We start from the raw sequence: 18,016 nt of genomic DNA on the forward strand, positions 1-18,016 counted from the left end.
TCAACTCATTACAAATACCAGACAATCAGTGTCAGTGCCTATATCTGTAGTTTTCAGTTAGCAATGTTTTTTTTTTTTTGTTTTTTTTTCAGGAAAGGTGTTTGAGAAACAAGTGCAGAATGTTTTAATCAATACAAACTAATATAAGATTCAGCTCATGTAACAGTGTCTACCAGAGTTACACATCTGGAAGTCTATTAATGATCCTGTAGTTGCAGAATATTTATTTTGTACATGAGTCGAGTGTGCAAAGCTGCAAATTCACATAACCCGCCTGGTTCTACCTCAGGTTTTTCATCCATCTGGGAACGATTGGCTGAGTGAAGTCACGTTGTTGTCGTAACTCTCAGCCTTATCCTGCACCATTGTTTCCAATAGCAGCCGGAAGAACTACAAGCGCAAGTGTGTCGCTGCATCTGCAGGTTTGCAGTCCTGCCCCTTATCTGGACGCAGCGTACTCAGGCAAAACCTGAGGTAACTGTTTATTGAAATTAAAATAAATAAAACACATACGAAAAGAAAAGTCTTAGACAAAGCTGTAATAAATAAATACAGCTTGAAGAAACCAGAGTTTGAAGAAGTTACATTGCACCATTTTTTGCGGTAATTTGCTTAATACTTTAAATGGTAAGTGGTTTTTTTTTTCTCTATCCTTTGTTAAACGTTCTGTTAAATGTTTTTTAATGTATTTATTATTATTCACAGCGTTGTGCGAGCGTTTAGAGATTACATTTATTTTTCCTGCTGCAGTATTTTTAAAAGCCACTGCTAGAGATACCTTGCCAAATCGATCTTTGTGTGTTATAAAATACAAATGTAAATATATATAAATACATCTAAATGTAACCTAGTTACATTTCTGTTAATAAAATATAATTACGGCGTGCGCTTCTATTGCATTAATAAAGCAACGCTTGTTTGGTCTAATCCTGTAGTACTCCTTTGTTATACTAACCCCAATTCATAATGCGGTGCATATACATGACGATAGCTTTTTGTATTTAATTGTTTCAGAGATGCTTACATGTGTGTACACTGAATTTAACTGTGAATGCATTTCTTAATATTTGGTCATTTTGGAATGCATTTGAGAGAAGGGTGAGAGGAGGTTCCTTGGGCATCACCTTTCAAGAAATTACTGAATCATACTCCTTAGTTTTGTCTTTTATGGCTTTATGGATTTATTTTAGATATATTTAACTAGCCTGTTGTATTAGCAAGAATCAACTAAAATAGGGAACACTTTGACACCCTGTGTTGTAACTCCAGAGATGCATATAGCTAGACTGTCTTGCATGCCAAAACGAATAATGCAGCAACCTGAACTTAACTGTTTGGTATTTTACATGATATTACTAGAAATGTATTTGCATACGATTGTAAGTCGCCCTGGATAAGGGCGTCTGCTAATAAATAAATAATAATAATATATGATTCCCTAATGTTACATGATTTCCCAAACAAACCTTGGACCTCCAGTTATGTTTCACCTGCTGCCATATCGGACCCTTTTGAAAACAAGATTTCTTTGTCTGTGCTATAGGTTTGATACAATTATGGTGTAGCCTAACTGGGGTGTAACTATGAAAGTAACAAAAAAAACACCCAACATTTTCATGAAACTAACCGTATATCTTTCCAAACTTCATGTAAATGGCAAAGCATGAACTGTAGCAGAACAACAATTAAACTCGTAAAGTCGTTGTAGTGAAGATTCACATCAAATTGACAGACTCCTAGAAACACTTTATTTTTTAGTTTTTGATAATACTGAATGTCTAATGATTAAATGTTGAAAGTTATTGACGAAGCCTTAGATCACAGTTCCTCCTCTTGCCTGACTGCTGCATTTTATAGTGAGAAGTGAGCTAGCCCTGTTTCTGCTCCCCTAGGGAGGCAATTATTCATCCCTTAAATAAGGTGAGCAGCAGCACTGGGCTCCCAGGTTCATTAAAATGACTAGCTGGGTGTCTAGCTACAGCTCTGACAAAAAGAGTAAATATAACTGCTGATGAAAGGGTACTCTCTTTATATAATTATTTGAACAATTTGCATACAGAACATATGTTCAATTATATGTGTAGTGCACTTTTTTATATCTGCTGTGTATTATTATTATTATTATTATTATTATTATTATTATTATTTTTATTATTATTATTACTTTTCACATTCATTGAGCTTTAGGATTAACCTGTGTTGTCAGAGTGCATTAAAAACACACAGCAGAAGCCCCTCCTTTGCTTTTGTTCTTTGTTTATGCAAAAATAGTATGTGGCCCATTGGCTGTGCTTTTTGTGACCCCAACATTTTTAATTTTATAACCTGCAGTACTGTTTTAAATGAAAAAATGCAGGGATCAGTTATGGAAAGGAAACACATCTTTGAACATAATTTTATATATATATATATATATATATATATATATATATATATATATATATATATATATATATATATTGTTGTACTTACTGTAATTAATAAAAACGTGTCCTGTTTCAATGCTATCAGAAAAACAATTTGCCCACTACATAGATGTGCTTCTGCATATATGTTTTAAGTTTTATATTTGGAAAAAAATCAAAAGTACAGTGTAGTTAATTATTATTACCAAATATAGGTCAAGCGTCAGTGTTTGTGTGTCCGGTAAACAGGCCAATTCATTATTCCCACTGTTTTGTAGGAAGCGAGGTGATTGCCAGCAATGTGCTCTGACATCTCTTATCGATTTGTGTGTGCATATCCCCTGCAACTGGGTATAGTGGAAGCATCTGTATGTGTACAGTAAGTCACACCCATTTTAGTAAGGTCTTGAGAACCACTTTCAATTGTGATGATATACACTGCATTCTGAAGTTATTTAGGGAATCATAACATGGGCCATCATGGGAACTAAGTTACACATTAGTTCTGGTTTCTAATTGCTTGGGTTATATTTGGTTAAAATGTATTAAACTTTACAGTATGGAATATCATACTATTTTTTTAGGCTGATGTCTACCATATCTTAGAAATGAAATCTCCATTGTTAGAGCGTAAATTGAAATGATCAAACAACTAATATTTAAAAAAAAAAATGATATAACTGTAATGTGGGCCTGATGTTGGTATCTATCTCATGTATGATGTTGATGTTAATGGAATGTATGAAACAGACAAGGTTTCCAAGCAATATGCTCTGCCTATAACTGACTGACAGTAAGACGTACTGGAAGTCAGTTCAGTCTGTCCCGCTATCCATATATCACGCTGTCAATCTCAAAACATTATTGAAATCCTGTTCACCTGTATTAGTGTGGTTAGCTTTACAGGTTGTGCAATTTCCTGTAGAATTCCGATCCTGGTTGGCTTCAAAAGCAGGCGCAGGCGTTTGCATACTCCATCATTGGTATCCACAAGTGATAGCAACAATATTGGAAGCAGGGAGACTGATTTCCAGTTTCTTTTTATCAGTTGGTAAGAAATAGAAATCTGTTCTGTGGTTTAAGGATTCCCTATAGCTGCAGTTCCCCGCAGGTTCTCCGGATTGCTGTTATTGCCAGCTTTCCCAGGGCAGACTTCTTGGCTTTACCTTTGTCTCTCCTCACTATCAAACTGAAGCATTTTATTTTCTTGACACCCACATACTGATTGCAAGACTGCCAGTTCGGTGACCCTGGAAGGCTGAGCATGCTGGGATAAGATTATTTTAAGCTTTGTGGTTCAAGATAATAGGAATAGGGATTTTATTACATCTGTGGTATTTTAAATGTGGGGTTGGCTGCAACATGTTTGAATATTGTTTAAAAATGCAGATTAATATTTGAATACTATTTATTTTCAGTAAGTTTATTAAAATCAGTAATTAAAGTCAGAGATATTTACAGTATTGGGAATAATAACAAGCCAGTAGTGACAAAGATGTCCATTATTGGTAATGTAAGTAGCCTATTCTGCAGAGAACATAAAGAATTTGATTGGTTTGTACTTGGCTATGAAGAGCAGGAAGTAGTTTGCCTGTCATCAATTGCTGATCAGACATCCAGATTATACTGCTGGCAGAAAGAACCTTGTAAGAAGTAAGAAAACTACTTTTTAAGCTATAATGATTATTTTCATTTTATACAGTAGTTGAACTACTTAAAGAACAGCACAATCTCAAATGTTCATAATAAATATCTTTCTTGCAGGAAAGACAGTTCTGTTGGGTGTCTGCTCTCTTACAAATGAACCTCCACTAATTGAATTTGATCTGTCCAAGGTAGGTTATTGTATTTCCCTGTATATACTTTCGCTGGCATGAAAGCAGAACTGAAAAGTGTTACACAAAGGCCCTTAAAATGATTGTATCACTAAAGCTTGGTCTACCTTAATCAGCTGTGCACAATGTACATTACAACACCGCTATTTATAGCATGCAGTACAAGCTGTACTAGACCACCTGGCACATTAGTATTTTAGGACCACCTGATCTTACCATGACAACAGCCATCACATTTTGAAAAGTTGTTCCAGTCGTCGAATCTGACAAAACATATAGAGGCAACAAACGGTGGGGTTCTATTGTCTATCAACACAACCTTGGTCAGTGCTGCCCAATCTCCTGATCGGTTATACATATGAGAACCAAAATGAAAACAAACCGGTTTCCATCTATGAGGTGAGGACCTAGAAAGGTTTGTTTTGATAGCACTTAAAAATCACCAAATATAATTTGCTCATAAAACTACTACTCAAGCACATTGCAACTATACGCTATCGTTGTATTCTTCTAAATAGACAAAGTACTGGCTTTTACTTTCCTCTGCACTGTTGCTAGGGAAACCCCTTTTTTTCCAAAGAGAAAGCCTTTGAGCCTGTAATTCATTGTCACATTTTGGAAGCTTTTAATCAAGCAAGGTAGGCCCTATATCATTTTGCCATTGTTAAATATGGAAACTGCAGTGAAAAGCCTTGGTTACTCAGCACAGCATCTGCTTTTGTTGTACCTGACCTTCTCCCCTTGTCGCGAGGAGGTAGACTCATTTGTTCTGCTCCACAACGCATCACTGAACCGAGCACTGAGAATTTGACAAACTGTCATGGCTAAGAGCTGTGTTTTCCAATGTGCTGCATTTCTTGTTCTGCAGCGACATTACCCTTGATATTCCACTACCTTCCCAAAATAAGTTGGTACATTGTGCTGTAATTTATATATATATATATATATATATATATATATATATATATATATATATTATACACAGTACCAGTCATGATTATCTATGCTTTTAACTGTATAAACTTGTCTATAAACACTTAATATTTCATTGTATGATACATGTACTTATATAAGCTGATAATCATAAGTGAATTGCATTCAAAAATTTTATTTTTAAATGAAAATGAAAATCTTGTCAATTTCAATGAAATGGTCACCCAAAGCAAGGGGATTTCAGTCTGAAGCCCAAGTCAGTTAAAAGTCTGAAACGTGTATAACATGGTGTTAGAACACTGGCCTAAGTTAGATGTTCTCCGAGTTAACTAGCATGTTACCTAATTTTGTCACCAATTATTGTTAACAGGTGAGGGTCCATGATTACTATAAATATAGGTAGCATAGGCACAAGTTTGTCATTCTTGAATGTAAGGGAGCAGAAAATGGCAAAGTACGCTCAGTTAAGCAAAGAAAAAATGTAATTACTTTAAGAAAAGGTCAATCTTTAAGACAAATCGCAAGAACTTTGCAAGTGCCTGTAACTGCTGTGGCCAAGACCATCAAACGATTTGACGAAACTGGCACTCATGAGGACCGAACAAGGTCAGGCAGGCCAAGGGTGACAGAATCAGAGAACAAGTTCATTCGAGTCACAAGTCTGCGAAACCAGCGATTAACTGCCCCTGAAATACAAGCTCAGCTAAATGCTACTAGAAGTATAGATGTTTCAACAACTGTTCAGAGGAGATTGCGTGAAGCTGGCCTAACTGGAAGAATTGCTGCAAAGAAACCATTGTTAAGAGTGCAGAATAAGAGGAAGAGACTTGCCTGGGCCAAAAAATACAGAAACTGGATGTTTGAGGAGTGGAAGTCGGTCTTATGGACCGATGAGTCAAAATTTGAAATATTTGGATCCAACTGCCGAGTATTTGTAAGATGCAGAGAGGGTGAGCACATGAGTCTGCATGTGTGGTTCCCACTGTCAAGCATGGAGGAGGCAGTGTCATGGTCTGGGTTTGCTTTGCTGGTGACAGAGTTGGTGATCTTTACCAAGTCCATGGCAAGCTCAACCAGTATGGCTATCATAGCATGCTTCAGAGGCATGCCATTTCATCAGGATTACGGCTAGTTGGGCAGTCCTTCATTCTTCAGCAAGATAATGACCTGAAACACACCTTAAAGTTGTGCAAGAACTATCTGGCGAAGAAGGAAAGTGAAGGACAACTCAATCTAATGTCCTGGCCTGCCCAGTCTCCAGACCTCAATTCCATAGAACTTGTATGGGACGAACTGGACAGAAGAGTCAAAGCAAAGCTACCCACAAGTGCCCTACATCTCTGGGAATCGCTGCAGAAGAGCTGGGAAGACATGTCGGGTGATTTCCTGCTGAAACTTGTTAACCGAATGCCTCGTGTTTGTGAGGCTGTTATTAAGGCAAAGGGTGGCTATTTTGAGGAATCCAAGATTTAGAGACAATTTTCTCTAAATTTGAACATTGCTTTGATACTCCTTATGTTTTGTTTTGTATATTGTAACATGTGTTTTCATTTTCAAGTATTTACAGAAACGTATACGATGTAAAACATTGTCAATTATGAAAAAAACCTAGTTTCCAGCAAGTGTACTCAAACTTTTGACTGGTACTGTATAAAATATATATATATATATATATATATATATATATATATATATATATATATATATATATAATCTTCTTGTTAACCTATAACATCCCTTTGTTTAATAGCTGATAATCTAGGTAAGGGCAAGATTTTTGCATCTTTTAGTGTTTGTTTTTTTACCATCAGAGAAGTATACTTTATCTAAACGTATAAGCCATACAAATCTAATATACAATAGGCACAGTCAGGCTTGTGCATAGTTGACTTGCTGTTAATTTTTATTTACGAATAATCTGTCTGCAAATATTTCTGTTGTTCTTAATCATTATCCCTGAAACAATTTCGTTATTATTAACATCTGGCAGTGTCCATAGAGTTTAACATTTTTTAAGAGGGATGGAGTGGTGACGAAATAATAATTTTATATTTTTTCTTGTTTGGGTGTTTGTTTCTATGAAAGATTGTGACTTCTTAAATCCTTGTTTGATTTGATCTGAAAATGTGTATGTAGTGAGGGAACAAAAATTAGATATTTGTATACCAAAGCTTTCGCCCCAAAAAACACCTGTGATAAATGATTATTAGTTAAATGATATAATTTAAACATCACAATGGGTATGGTACATTTAGCTTAGGATACAGTAAAGCACTTTTTATGTCTTAACTTTAAGTCATGGCTACAGCATGAGCAAGGAAAAAAACAGAATACTCCCTTTAACTCCTTATCTCTAAGAAGTGTTGTCTTTTTTGTGCATGCATATAAGGTGAGGTTTAATAATTTCAACCACATTAGCGCTTATGGTGGGTACTGGTTGGTCCCTTTCTGACATGGCATGTTGCCATGGCTGCCACTAGGAATTTTCAATCTGTCTCAAACAGATTACGTGATGACTCAAAAGAAAGCGGCCTCTGTTTCTAATAAGCAATTGAGAAGCCATGTAGATAACCTGGTTTAAATGAACAGGCAGTTAGTTTAACCATTTTCTTATATTCCTTCCTTTCTTAAAAAATCATTTTATATATAAAAAAAAGGTCAGTTTCTAGTTATCTGGAATTCCTTCCTTTGCAAACAAGGTGATTTGCTATTTCGTACCTATTTACAGATGCATCCATGCTTTGTTCTTGCTGGAGAACTCATTTGCAACAATTTCTTTTGATAAATATAAATATTAAAAATATGGCAGAATGGAGGCTGGATTAAAGTGTATTGGTATGCTATTACTGACAAGAGGAGACCTACATTAATCTTGTATTTAGTCTGGTTGTTAACGCACTCAACAATGACAGTGTTGTGGTGTGATTCCCTATTTGGATGATTGGGTTGTTTATGGGAGTGTCTGTTCTAGCTCACTGATTTAATTTTCTTACAATTTATAGTGCAAGGTGGCATTGTGCCCTCTAAAGGACTATCTTTCTTCCTAGTAGTGCTATTATAAATGCACATTTATTAAACACAATATATAATTTAACAAATCCAAAACTAATCATGCCAAGCTAGGTACAGTTGTATTCAGAGGTATACTTTATTTTGACTGAATTGTATAGCATTTGATTGTTGTTTGCATGGTGTGGCTACATGGCACTTAGGTTGGCCTATAGCAATTTAATCAATAATTATAATGCTTTCTAGCACTAGCTTCTACTGTGCGGTGTGTACAGTACTGTATGTTAATCCAAGGCATTTGTTGCACTTGATAACTAAATATATTGGTATCTCTAAGCAAGACACCCAACACATTCTATAGTGTACCTCATATTTTATCCATTTACTGCAAGTGCAGAACAACTAAGGGCCAGTACATAAGGGATCCGTACTGTGGGGGCTGTTTTACCAGTAAAATGTAATTGTTTATTTTTTCAGACATGGACTGTTGGAGGACTGTTGAAAACTGCTTTGTGGAATTCTTGTTATTTGATGCAGATTTCCATAGTGAGGGAATATACAGGATTTCACAAAAAGCAAAATCTTGTGGTATTGGAATAGGACTTGCTAGAACCTTGCTATATAATTACAGTTGTGTTTTTTTCAGATGTAGGATGAGAAAGGATTGAATTTCAGGTTTAAAAAAAACAATAAAAATCTCAGTTGTGTGTTTCCTCCTTAGAATAATTTCTCAACAGATGTTTCCCATCATACCACTGCAGTGTCCTGGCTTTTTTTCTATGGCTTTCGTTGCTGTGGCAACCACAGTTTTAATGTGTGTGTGTGTGTGTGTGTGTGTGTGTGTGTGTGTGTGTGTAACTGCTGTAACAAGAGACAGTTCATTATGTGTAATGTTTTAGGATTTTTAAAGAGCTTTTGTATGAATTACTTGTTAAATCCAAGCAAACAAAGAAAATACCTATTACCTTAGTGTTATTGAGCGAACAAAGGGGGGGGGGAGGGAAACAATTATCCATGCAATTCTGTGAACCTGCAAAATGAAATGCACTTCCTTCCTGTAGACATGTTAGCTAAATTAAATTAAACTTAATTCAGTTTAGTTTTTCAAAGATGTATCCATTCTTACACAGAAATAATTCATTTGGAATCTGCATATTCGGCATTTAAACCTGAAATGTGACTACTAACAATGCTCTTCTTTCTTTTCCTTTTTCGTCTGTATGAGTATAGAAGCAATCATTTTATTACTGAAGCTGGGAGTTTTTGTAGCATTCATTTACAATAAATTGCATGTTGTGCTTGGATCACTTTAAAGATGTTTCAGTATAGAAGTTCAGGGATACAGAAACAAACAGAGTTTGATCCCTTAAGATTTGTGATTTTAATTATGAACAAGAGATCCATATAAATCTTGCTGGAACAAAAATCTAAGAACACTTGAGATAATGTTAGTGGTGTGAATTCTTGTATGAATGTTCTTGACATTTATAATAGCTTTAATATGTAGTTGGTCGATTCTAGCCTGAGAATATACTGTAAGCTAAGAGGCCAGTAGCGAGCAAGTATTTAGGTTTGGGAAAATTTGAGCCTGGGGGCTCAGTCTCAGTTTTGACTCTAGGAACACAGTATGTTGAATGGCGGGAGAGATCACAAAGAATGGCTTAGTTATTTACTTTTTTTTTGTTGTTGTTGCAGAGCTTTAAAACGCCCAAAGTGTTACAATGTTATTTTTATACCCTGATCACAAATAAATGTAATGCTAACTGTCCATGTTTTGATTTCCTAAAAACCAAATGTTAATGTCAGGATGATTTTCAGTTGCAATCCACAAATATCTGGGTCAATATATTATCACCACCCTCTGCCCCTAAGAATGCTAATTTGTTTTCAGAATTTGATGTGCTGTATGTTATTTATATATATATATATATATATATATATATATATATGGTGTCTCATGATACCACTGCATTTAAATGCACGTTGAATCATCTTTTAATGGCATGTGCAGTATTTGCTTGCAGTCTAATTATTATTATTATTATTATTATTATTATTATTATTATTATTATTATTATTATTATATATATATATATATATTTTTTTTTTTTTTTTTTTAATAAGAACTGTGTTTCTTTTTAGTTTTTAATGTCAATGTATCTGCTGTGAGCATTCCCTGTTTTTGAACTGAGATTTTGTTTCTGCTAGCATCCAACAGTGGTGGCAGATTTTTCAATAGCACTCTGCAGTGCATGACAATTTCTGTTCTTCAAAAGGTAAACATATTATTCTTACAGTGCCAACAGAAATTATGGAAACGACAAATGATTTACAGAACGGCTGAGTGTGGGGATTTTTTAGCCCATTTTCCCCCCTCAGACCCCTTACTTACTAAATGCAGAATGACTGGGTCAAGCACCTGGTCTCTTATTTTACTCCAAAAACGATTTCCCTGAGTGGTGACAGCCAAGACTGGTACAATATTAAATGTAGTGTTGCCCTTGGCCAGCCCTTAGTAAGAGAACTTTTTGATGGTAAAACTAAGAGAAAATGTCACAGCCAGTCATTCCACATTAGTAGTACAGCAAGTGGATCATATTCGAGGTACCACTGTTCTTGTGGGACAAACTGCCCATTTATTAGTCATTTAGCAAACACTTTTATCCAAAGCGGTTTACAGAGCTGTATACTATGCATCACAACTGCTGCTGCAATAGGACCTCGGTTTTATGTCTTATCCAAAGGACAGAGCACAAGGAGGTTAAGTGACTTGCTCAGGGTCACACACAGTGACTGAGCTGGGATTGAACCAAGCCCCTTTCTTTAACCACTGGACCACCATTCAGGCATACCAAGATACTTGGTGAGCCAGTAGGCTGGGTGAGGTTATCTGGCAACAAACTCATCACCCAGTTTTACTGCTTTCAGAAAAAAGGAGAACATTTGGGGTACCATTATACAGTATTTCTGAGATTAATTGCTCATTTAAATCATTTGCATGTTTTTTTAAAAGAGGAGATGATTATCTACTCAGAGATACCAAGATAAATAAGGTGTCTGAGTGAGGAAAAATGGGCAATACAATCCCCACCTCTAGTCATGCTGTAAATTATTTATTGTTTCCATAATTTGTGTTGGTACTGTACATATTTACCTTCAGTTAAAAAGCCTTTCTTTGAATAATGAAACTTGTTAATTTTGGTTTCATTTAGTTTTCTTACTAACTTAATTTCTTAATGAAACCTTTTATATTTTTCAGTACTTATACTGTATCTTTATTTTCAAATTTTAGCTTGGACCTCGTACTCTATTTGTATTGTTATGTACGTTATGGCTGCTGTTTTCTAACAACTTGCTTTTAGCATGTTTTTGTAGACTCTGATTTTAGGAAGAAATGAATAATGACCTATAGATGTATGTTATGTGCAGTAAACTGGTCGTATTGCCTAACATTGTATGCTGGCTATTACTAAATGTGTGAGAAAAACAGGTGGAATCTTCTCATGCTGTCATTGCCACAGCTGTTCCCTTGTTGTTAACCTAAATAGTTTATCTTATTCTTATAGGCCAGTATTATGGAAAGATATACAGCAATAACAATTGTATAAACATTTTTAGCCATAAAAAGGATTATCTGATAATGACTGTATTGGCGCTCTGTCTAAAGTGTTATTGAACACTTTTTTGCAGTATTTACAATACTCATTATTTGCTGTTGCTGTCTCACGCAATTTATTTAAGGTAATAGCGATTATTAACTACTGTGTCATTAGTCAACTGGATGCATGTATTAAGGGAGTTAATAGTTTAGAGTTTAAACGTTTAATCACTTTCAAAAATATGCATGCCAAATATGTTAGCCTTAGTGTTTACAAAACTGAAACAGGTTATTTGCTGTCAATTTAAAATGACCATAGACCAATTTAACAACTAGATTTTAAATTTTTAAACTATTTATTCTCAGTAGAACTAAAACGTGTTAATATATGTAGACATACAGTATATTTATATGCACTGCTGTGCAGACAACAGAGGAAATGGTAATACACGATTTAATTTGGTATGCTTTAAAAGCACATTTTCTGCACAAGTGTCAGTTCATTAGTGGGTTCTGTATATAGACCAAGATAAAAAGGTAGACGTCCTCATGAAAGGATACGCAATAAAATTCCTCTTGTCCTCCTCCCAGTCCAATTATCGCTAGAATAGCTTTTATAAAGCCTCAGAAAGAAAAGCAGCATGTTTTCAATTGTTTGGGGAAGGCACAGAGATCAATACTAGCCATGCGTTGTTCGTTTGCAGCAGCTTCATCCGTGTGCAGATTGCTTAGTGGGAGATGGGCTGTGTTGTGCCGTGTTTATTTGTATTTTTTTAAAAATATGTGCTGAGATGTCTGTAGCCTTGGGCAGTAGCAAGTTCACAGAATTTTTTTTTTTTTAAAGAATACAAGCTTAATTTACGTCAAATCTTTTAAATATATTACATCTGTTTTCTGTGCTTTTTTCCTTTGTGCCGGAGGTTGTGCTTCCTTCTGTGCATGGTATTTATGCAGGATCTCGTTACTTACAATGACTTCTTATGTGATGCATAGGACTTCTTTTAAGTGCTCTCATAATATCTTTATTTGAAATAAATTAACCTGGTTGTTTTTTTATTATTATTGTTATAAGAAAGTTATTCCTTTCCAGGATTTCTTAAATGAGAACTCAACCAAAGAAGCTGTTGTACTATCTTTGTAAACAGTGGCCAGTATATTCCAAGTGTTTAATCCAGTCTTACATTTTTTTTAAAGGAGAAAAACTAGTGTAAAACCAATCAACATAAGTAGTATAAATAAGTAGTAATTTTGTGCGATTACTGTAGCTGTATTTTTTGTAGGCAGTAATGCTTATTGGAGTGTCTGAAAATCACCCCTGAGGAAGTTTATTTATTTGTCCCCTACATTAAAGAAATAATGAACCAAATCTTCCTCCTGGTAGAAGAATAGAAAATGTACAGTATAGTTCTAAAGAACACAAAAAATTGAAATAACTGTATATGCAAGCATACATACAAATTATATTATAGTTATTTGTTGGGTTTTGTTGCTTAAAATAATAATAAGGCATAGCCATAGTTTGAGGATTTATGTGTAGTGGATTTGATATCCTGTTTGTTTATTGATTTATTTTATTTTTACTGAAACTTTAAATGGGGGCTGGCGCTCTTTTTAGACACCTTTCTTTTGGATTTGTTATATTTTAGCATTTGTTTTTTGCATTTTGTCTAATTTTGTAGCATTTAGGTATTGGAGAGACTACTGCTACTGCCCATTTCCAAACCTTGCAATGAAGACAAAATTACATTTATACTGTAACAAAACATCTTTCCACCAGAACATCAGTTTTGCCCATCTAATACATTTGCTATGAAGGGGGCAATTTGCATACGATTTGCCCATCAGGGAAAACATGATTTAATCTATGCTGGCAGGAGTTTGCATAACTGTTGGAAGTGTACAGTTGATTGTAATCAAATCATGTAAATTGAATTAATATATGGCCAACAGTTTGCTTTTAAATAGGTAACTACTTTTACTATAATTCGAGGACTGCTTGTATACACCCTTTTACTTTTGGTTACATTTTTAGGTACAATAAAGGCTGCTACCCACCAGACACAATGCGGCAAGCGGAACTGTGCAGCGATGCGCCAAAATGAATAGACCCTGTAGTTTTGAGAAGTACCTTTCACACCACAGGCGACGCGACAGGCGACGCAGGAGCGGCACCATGGCGGCACTGGAGCGAAGCAAAATAAATAGGAATGAATCTTATTTTTTGCGATTTGACGTGCGTCAACTAGGGCATTGAGCAATCAGAGAACAGCTTCAATGCACGTGGTCCAGCAGGGGGAAGCAGTATCCAGAATGATGGAGGAAACAATAATACTTGAAAAAATACCCAGAGCTTTATGACAAAGGACATCACACAAACAGATTTGAAAGATAATATATGGGAGTCTATTTCGAAAGAACTGGATAAGCCTGGTGTGTATGAGTTATTGCCATATATGTTGAAATACCGTCGGAGAAGACACTCATAATTTCCACATCATTTTGATGACTATGTACCAGTCTTGATCATAGTTTTGTCAATAGCAATTTTTAACAGTTGTATAGATCTGGCAGTTTTCAAACCTGTCGCATCATCTCTGTGTTGCTTCTGGTGTGTGGTCATGTCGCTGCGAAAGTGTCTCGTCGCCAATTAAAAAATCACATCGCATCTGGTGTGTGGAGCCCTTTACAGTGACACATAGACATTAAAAAATGACAGACGTCCCCAACAGGACATTTATGCTGTACAATCACCATTTATGCTGTACAATCACCGTTATGTTGAAACAGTTTACAACATACAGCCATTTCCACGTTGCGTATTAGATTTTCTGCATTTATTCTGTTGACCACAAAATCTGATTAGGCTACTCAAAATCTCTAACCTTGTACTTGAAGAACCATTATGCCAGGAATGAAATCACTAACCCCTTGCCTTGCCAAGGTTTTTTATTTATTTTTTGCTTGTGTATGAAAGGCTGTTTTGTTACCAGTTTTTAGCATGAATTATGGTGATGAAATAGCTCCATCTGTACAGTACTGTATCAGTTGCATTAATTTGCACATATATTTATACCATCACAGTCTGTGTATAAAACAATATTCCTTGTACAGTATTCTCTTCTCTTGTCAGTGTACATCATAATAACCATTATACTTGGTTGAATTTTTAATGGTTTTGAAGGAATGATATGGTGTCAAGTGTGTATTTATGATGGCTTCAATTGGCAACAGTTTAGCAGTTACATATTAAAAAAAAAATGCATTTGTTCACAGCTGGTTTTAAAAGGGTCAGAGTGGAAACTTGTTATCTCTTATGAGGAGATTGTCGTTCTGCAGAGATGCTGGAATATTGGACATAGAAATGTCACCTGACGTTTTAATCATGGACTAATACATGGCAAACTGCTTGGTGTACCCAGAATTAAAGTTCAAAGATGTCAACATTCTTGACAGAAAGGTTGAAATAGTGGTAATGTGCAATCTTTAAAATGGTACTAAAGCAGTTTGCAATTCATCTTCAATTCATATCTCTACCAACAAGTCAAAGTGATGAGTCATGGTTATAATACTTGTGCATCCTATTTAAAAAAAACAAACAAACAAAAAAAAAAAACTGATTTTAATTAGCCACTTCTGAATCTGAATAATTAGGCATATTCCAGTATATAATTATAGCAGACTAAAAAGAAATGCCATTGGTTAGGAGTAGCTGAATTCATCAGCCATTTTCAATTTACATTTTAATCCCTGGCCACATCTAGTTAATATACATAATGTTTTACATTTTGAAATGCCGCTTTTTTGTTTTTATTTTATTTTATATGAATTGAACATTTCGTGTTTTGCAATACATTAAACTGGACACATTTTTAATATAATTTCGAATATTTTCAGATAGCTGAAGTCTTACTGTACAAACAGATCAGGCAAACCATTGCAATACAGTAAACAAAAAATAATATTGCTCTCCAATAGATAACTATAAATATAATTAAATCCACTTTATTTATAGGCTGAGACAAGGGGTCATTTTAAGGTCAAATCCTTGGCCTCTTTTTAAAAAAAAAAAATAAAAAAAAATTGAAATATGGAATTTAGTGAAAGTTCATGAAAGACACTTGTGACCTTAAATAGATTCTAGGTGAGAGGCTAATACATTATGCCACTGTAGCACTTAGCCCTTCTGTCAACAAAGAACTTTGATCATAATGCCCTACTGTTGTGGTCCAGAAATACTCAAATGTCCCCTTCAGTCTGTTTGTTCATAAATGAGACCTCTTCCTTACTGCTTCACATTTTCTTCACTTTAAAGGCTAGCATGGTTCTAATTAAACCTTGTAACTTCAGTGGGAGTCACAGAATCAGGATTATTACAAAATGACGATGCACGAAAAATCTAAATTAGAACTGGAGAATTTGCATTGAATAGTGGTAGGGTGAATTAACTGAATCTGACAGCTGGCTTGAATTCACGTTGCAGACTTACAGTCATTAGACGGTGTGCTTGCTCGAGTCCTAACAAGGATTTTTATCTCAGAAGATCCTGCCAATGAGGATTCTGGAGCTTTACTTCTGTTAAGTTCACTTTTTTTTCCTTTTATTGGATTCCACTTTTTGTAGAACATGTTTTTTTGTTTGTGTGTGTGTATATATATCTATAACAAAAACTGTCTGTTAAAATATATATATATAAATATATATATATATATATATATATAATATATATATATATATATATATATATATATATATATATATATATATATATATATATATATATACACAGACGTGCTCAAATTTGTTGGTACCCCTCCACAAAAAACGAAGAATGCACAATTTTCTCTGAAATAACTTGAAACTGACAAAAGTAATTGGCATCCACCATTGTTTATTCCATATTTAATAGAAATCAGACTTTGCTTTTGATTTTTTATTCAACATAATATTGTAAATAATAAAACAAATGAAAATGGCATGGACAAAAATGATGGGACCGCTAACCTAATATTTTGTTGCACAACCTTTAGAGGCAATCACTGCAATCAAACGTTTTCTGTAGCTCTCAATGAGATTTCTGCACCTGTTAACAGGTAGTTTGGCCCCCACTCTTCCTGAGCAAACTGCTCCAGCTGTCTCAGGTTTGATGGGTGCCTTCTCCAGACTGCAAGTTTCAGCTCTTTCCATAGATGTTCGATAGGATTCAGATCAGGACTCATAGAAGGCCACTTCAGAATAGTCCAATGTTTTGTTCTTATCCATTCTTGGGTGCTTTTAGCTGTGTGTTTTGGGTCATTATTCTGTTGGAGGACCCATGACCTGCGACTGAGACAGAGCTTTCTGACACTGGGCAGTACGTTTCGCTCCAGAATGACTTGATAGTCTTGAGATTTCATTGTGCCCTGCACAGATTCAAGGCACCCTGTGCCAGGCGCAGCAAAGCAGCCCTAAAACATAACCGAGCCTCCTCCATGTTTCACTGTAGGTATGGTGTTCTTTTCTTTGAAAGCTTCATTTTTTCGTCTGTGAACATAAAGCTGATGTGACTTGCCAAAAAGCTCCAGTTTTGACTCATCTGTCCAAAGGACATTCTCCCAGAAGGATTGCGGCTTGTCAATATGCATTTTAGCAAATTCCAGTCTGGCTTTTTTATGTTTTTCTGTCAAAAGTGGAGTCCTCCTGGGTCTTCTTCCATGGAGCCCACTTTCGCTCAAAATGCAACGGATGGTGCGATCAGAAACTGACGTACCTTCACCTTGGAGTTCAGCTTGTATCTCTTTGGCAGTTATCCTTGGCTCTTTTTCTACCATTTGCACTATCCTTCTGTTCAATCTGGGGTCGATTTTCCTCTTGCAGCCGCGCCCAGGGAGGTTGGCTACAGTTCCATGGACCTTAAACTTCTTCATAATATTTGCAACTGTTGTCACAGGAACATCAAGCTGCTTGGAGGTGGTCTTGTAGCCTTTACCTTTACCATGCTTGTCTATTATTTTCATTCTGATCTCCTCAGACAACTCTCTCCTTTGCTTTCTCTGGTCCATGTTCAGTGTGGTGCACACAATGATACCAAACAGCACAGTGACTACTTTTCTCCATTTAAATAGGCTGAATGACTGATTACAAGATTGGAGACATGTGTGATACTAATTAAAGAAACTAATTAGTTTGAAATATCACTATAATCCAATTATTTATTATCTTTTCTAAGGGGTACCAACAAATGTGTCCAGGCCATTTTA

At 35.4% G+C, this 18,016-nt stretch overlaps 1 protein-coding gene across 5 annotated transcripts in view; it reads left to right on the forward strand.

The window, feature by feature from the left end:
- Positions 1-285: 285 nt before the first annotated feature.
- The window catches only part of LOC117402297 (cysteine/serine-rich nuclear protein 3-like), a 39,719-nt gene continuing 21,988 nt past the window's right edge, over positions 286-18,016 (forward strand). For 2 of the 5 annotated variants that reach the window (XM_034003328.3, XM_034003300.3), the window contains exons 1-3: positions 286-627; positions 2,684-2,784; positions 4,170-4,240. The gene's annotated coding sequence lies outside the window, so the exon portion shown is untranslated. The remainder of the gene's footprint in view (positions 628-2,683; positions 2,785-4,169; positions 4,241-18,016) is intronic. The other 3 variants (XM_059032286.1, XM_034003310.3, XM_059032285.1) reach the window with 2 other exon arrangements.

This window comes from Acipenser ruthenus, chromosome 10 (assembly GCF_902713425.1).
Source record: "Acipenser ruthenus chromosome 10, fAciRut3.2 maternal haplotype, whole genome shotgun sequence".
NCBI classification, from domain to species: domain Eukaryota; kingdom Metazoa; phylum Chordata; class Actinopteri; order Acipenseriformes; family Acipenseridae; genus Acipenser; species Acipenser ruthenus.